Genomic DNA, 4,530 nt, shown 5'->3' with positions numbered 1-4,530 from the left:
TAATCTGTAGCTCTGATTACAAGTAACGTCCTAATCACTGGGAGAAAAAGAAATCAGTAGCCCATGTGAAAGGTTTACGAATTCAATTATCATTATCTTCCCATTATTATTATCTCTTTGATTCACATATATGAAATTAATTTGAATGTTCCTGCTATAGTCAAGTTGACTACAGATTCTTTTATTTTTGGTGCAGGAGGTAAAAATTTAACTTTGAAGTGCCAATGAATTATATATAGGATAACTATGTTCATGCTTAAGACGTAATTATTACGTCACTATTATTAACCGCTCTCTCTATTAGAGTCTGTTTGGGGTCTACAACATTTTGGATGGGCTCTAATTATTCTCGGGTTCCTTTTAGATGTGGTTTCTCTTTTTATTTTTATCAACATATGCACATTGGATAGGTTTTCCACCAGTTCATTTCAGATTGGGTTCAACATTTTGGATCCGTGAGAGCCACCAAAAGGCTGGGAAAGTGGTGATAGTGTATAGTAAGAGTAAACCTATAATTACAACCGTTATTTACTTAATTGGCAAAAAAGGCAAAACAATAATACAAAGCGTTTTAATTAATTATTGTTTTCTTAAAAGTTAACTATGCCTTGTCCTGTACCCCTTCAAGGACCTCTCTTTGAGAACTGCTGAAACATGACATCTCATTGCCTCTACATAAACCACACGCTCTTGTATCAGCACCATCCTCTAACTCTGCTATCTTCAACTCCCCGCGATGTTCCGCTCTTCTGTTCCACTTAACTGGTCTCAATTAATCCAGGAAGTCCCACTGAGATAAAGGATCTGCCCCATCTCAGCAACCAATTGTCACTCTCCTGACGAATCCACTCACCTGGTTGGCTAGATTGCAATCAGTTGGGGTTGATTGAAAGGCAAGGACACAAAAGGACAAAGACAAAATCACTTAGGCAGTCTATTAGGCCTGGAATGGTGTGCCCATTCGCAACAATACAGTAGGCACTGATAATCGGCTGCTGATAAGGAGGAGGAGAAGAGTTTGCAGACCTCAGGGGGGCTGTCAAGTGTGTGTGTGTGTGTGTGTGTGTGTGTGTGTGTGTGTGTGCAGACGTGTGATGCTGTACCATAAGTAATGCCTATATATACACAATATTCTCAATCAAGCATTTTGAAGGGTGCAAATGTAAACAAAAGTTGCAAATATGAACATAAAATTGAATTAACATCAAACTGTGATCTGATCACGCCAGTGTGATTGGCAATTCCTGGGCTAAGGTTCAGAAAAAGAGAATTCAAGTTGGCAATATTCAAAAACCATATTCATGTTGTTCAAATTCAGCTGGTATGGCGTGTGGCCACATTCTCCCCTACTCTAAGGCTATATCCACACTACAATTTAAAACAGAGTTTTAAAATTAAATCTATCTGCGTTTCAGAATTGATGTCCGTCCATCTTAAAACGACTGAAAACACACTAGTGATCATTCACCTACACTGGGCATGCGTGTGACAGTGTAAACAGGAAGCAGACAGTCTACTCCGCAGTTGCAGAAAATTTGGCCAAAGACGAAAGTTTTTTCATGGACTGACAACGTGGTGGAACTGTTAATGAAAGTTACACAAGAGTATGAAGTGATTTTGGCAGCAAAAACAGACTGTGAGTCATCGCAAAGTAAATATGGTAACATGCACAGTACAAGTGTTTTTTGCACAGTTCAAAATATTTCATAACAATACCAAAACAAAAACACTGTCAGTATCATTGTGTTTTTGTTTTTCATGACTGATAAGACCCAATCAGAAAGCCAAATGTGTGTCTGTGTCATCAATTTTAAAGTCCTCCGTTTTCGCCTGTCCAGTTTTCAATTGCATAAAACACTTTTTTCACAACACTACACACAATTCTCTCTCTAAGACACAAAAATCACAGGAAGTGCTTTCCTTTTCCAAACACAACCAATCAAAATGTTACACTTAGGTGCAAACACTAACTGCTTAACTGATCACTAACCAATCACTGCTTTAGTATATAGTAGACCAATAAATAGGTCAAAGGTCAGGTTACCTGTTTTAAACATTGGATGCCAACAATGGACAGGGGACAAGTTCAAGGAAGAAGAGTTGGAAGAAGAGGAGGAAGAGGAGTAGGATGAGGAGGAAGAAGAAAAGGAAGGAGATCCATATCTGATGAGATCTGGGCCACACCTGTTGACCATGAGAGAAGCTGGACTGAGTCCAGGCTTGCTTTGCAGTGGCGTCTATAATTCGAACCTCCAGAAATTAGAACAGGTTGCAACTATCTAATGACTATTTCAGCATTACAGCATTGTACTGTAAAATATGTATTACTGCATAGTATTGCATAAACATTTGTAGCTCTAAGCCATCCAATTACTGCGCTGCATTGTATGAAAAAGGTTGGTTGTCATGCTGTACTACAACATTTTGCACGCTTTTTACTGTAACTGTATTGCAAACACTCACACTGTTGAATTCTCTACAGAGTGGAAATTGTTACACACCCCTACACACACAGACACACACACACACACACACACACACACACACACACACACACACACACACACACACACACACACACACACACACACACACACACACACACACGCACACACACACGCACACACACACGTGTTCTTTATTCTAAAAGTTGTACTTTAGGTTTACATATGTTTATGGTTTTGGTTTCTTGTATGCTACTGCATACAACACAATGCTACTGTTACACTTGTAATGTTTTGCCAAATAAATATTGTCTGTTTCAACATTGCATTGGTGTTTACAGTGTACTTTTCAGCCCCTCTCAGCAGATTACTTTTACTCTGGAACAATGTATGGAAATGTTCGCATAAGCCTATGAAAGACAAACAAGCTTTAGATTTAGAACAACAGTGTGTGCATGGTATATCTAACAATGTACTGTTGTGAAAAAAGGACACATAATTTTGAAAATGTGTAATTAGTTTTCAAACATCTCTGTTTCAGGTGTTCAGATTTGCCATTTCAGTTTGGACGGGACATGCAAACATAGCAAAAGGTCTGGTAGTGGGGTGGATGTAGCCTAACTGTGGTCTTGGCCCTTGTTTCATAATCAGTACGGCACTTGTATTACCATAATACACTTCCCATCACCAAATTCCCATACAGTACAGTACAGTACAGTACAGTTTAGCCAAAACCTCAATTATCTTAAAGCTTAGAAATCCTGAGTAGAAACCCTATAGAGGATTATGGTCCAGCCCAGAGGTCCCTTATTTTAGAATAGAGGCCAGGAATGTTCTACATCACTAACACCCCTCTAATCCTACACTGTACCAGTGTACTGTGTGTGTGTGTGTGTGTGTGTGTGTGTGTGTGTGTTTGTGAGGGAGGAAGAGGGCACAGTCTTGAGAATCTCTGGGCTTGTGTATGCATCAACAGTCAGGTGGAGGTCAACCGGGTCTGTTAACAGATGGATTGACGCAGGGATCAAAGGGTCATATGTGTGTGTGTGTGTGTGTGTGTGTGTGTGTGTGTGTGCATGGAGGAGGGGAAGTGTGTGTGAGAAGGGAGGTGTCCGGTGGCTTTTAACAAGTGCAACTGATTTCTGGGTGAAGGTTGGAAAAATAATGAATCTGTTCCAGTAGCAGTGATGAGTGCCGCTGCTGCAGTTAAGATACAAAAATATCATTTGCAATGAATTAGACTTTAAACCCAGATTAAACACCACACATATGAGTTTACCTGATTTCCCAGAGAGGATTGTTGATGTTTCAGGGTAACAAGAGGAGGCAGCGCATGGGTGGATAGATGAGGCATCTTTTTCATCACCAAAGGTACAATAGTGTGTGGCATTCACATCTGCTGGCATTGATTTGTGTTTGTGGATATGCCTTTTGTGAGAGGTTAAATCCACCGCCGTCTAATGATGCTTTCATGTTGTCTGTCCCTTCATCCCTTTTCTTGTCTAATAAAGAGAATGGGGCAATATGCATCAGACATCAAACAACATCAAAGCCCACATACTGTTTACATTCGATGCTCTCTCTCCTTCATGCTCTCGCTCTCCTTTTTAGTGTTTTTTTGCATACACATTACCCGTCTGCAGACGCCGTTTGATGTGGAGCATCGGCGAACAGTGTACACGCGTGCGTGTGTTTGAGTCTACACACTGAGGCATTGTCCCGGTCTAACTGGCCGATCAAACCACTGCAAAGTCACTATTGCAAGTGGGTTTTCCACACGCATTGCACCTTGATACAGTAAGGGTGTGTTTGTAATGTTACAACCATCAGAATCCCAGCAGAGGGTTTTCAAAGGAACGCAAAACAGAGGGCAACATGCTTCGGTGGTAAAATGCTCTTCTTGATCAGCTGACTAGCTCTGTGTATGTTTTGGAGAGGGGGGGGGGGGGGGGGGGGGGGGGGGGGGGGGGGGGGGGGTACATGAAAATAATTTGGAGAAACAAAAAGAAAACTTCAAGACTGCTGTTGGAAAATGGTAAAGAATAGTATAGAATAAACACTCAGCTGGTAGAAAGAGTGAGAAACC

At 40.8% G+C, this 4,530-nt stretch overlaps 1 long non-coding RNA gene across 1 annotated transcript; it reads right to left on the bottom strand.

The window, feature by feature from the left end:
* Positions 1–555: 555 nt before the first annotated feature.
* LOC123986394 lies at positions 556–3,873 on the bottom strand. Its single transcript, XR_006828871.1, has 2 exons — positions 3,724–3,873; positions 556–861 (listed from the first exon to the last, which is right to left on the bottom strand). It is a non-coding gene; the product is annotated as an uncharacterized LOC123986394 (long non-coding RNA).
* Positions 3,874–4,530: the final 657 nt, after the last annotated feature.

Source organism: Micropterus dolomieu, linkage group LG17 (assembly GCF_021292245.1).
Source record: "Micropterus dolomieu isolate WLL.071019.BEF.003 ecotype Adirondacks linkage group LG17, ASM2129224v1, whole genome shotgun sequence".
Taxonomy (NCBI): Eukaryota; Metazoa; Chordata; class Actinopteri; order Centrarchiformes; family Centrarchidae; genus Micropterus; species Micropterus dolomieu.
Note: the sequence above shows the minus strand (reverse complement) of the source record. Positions and strands in the feature narration are given on the sequence as shown.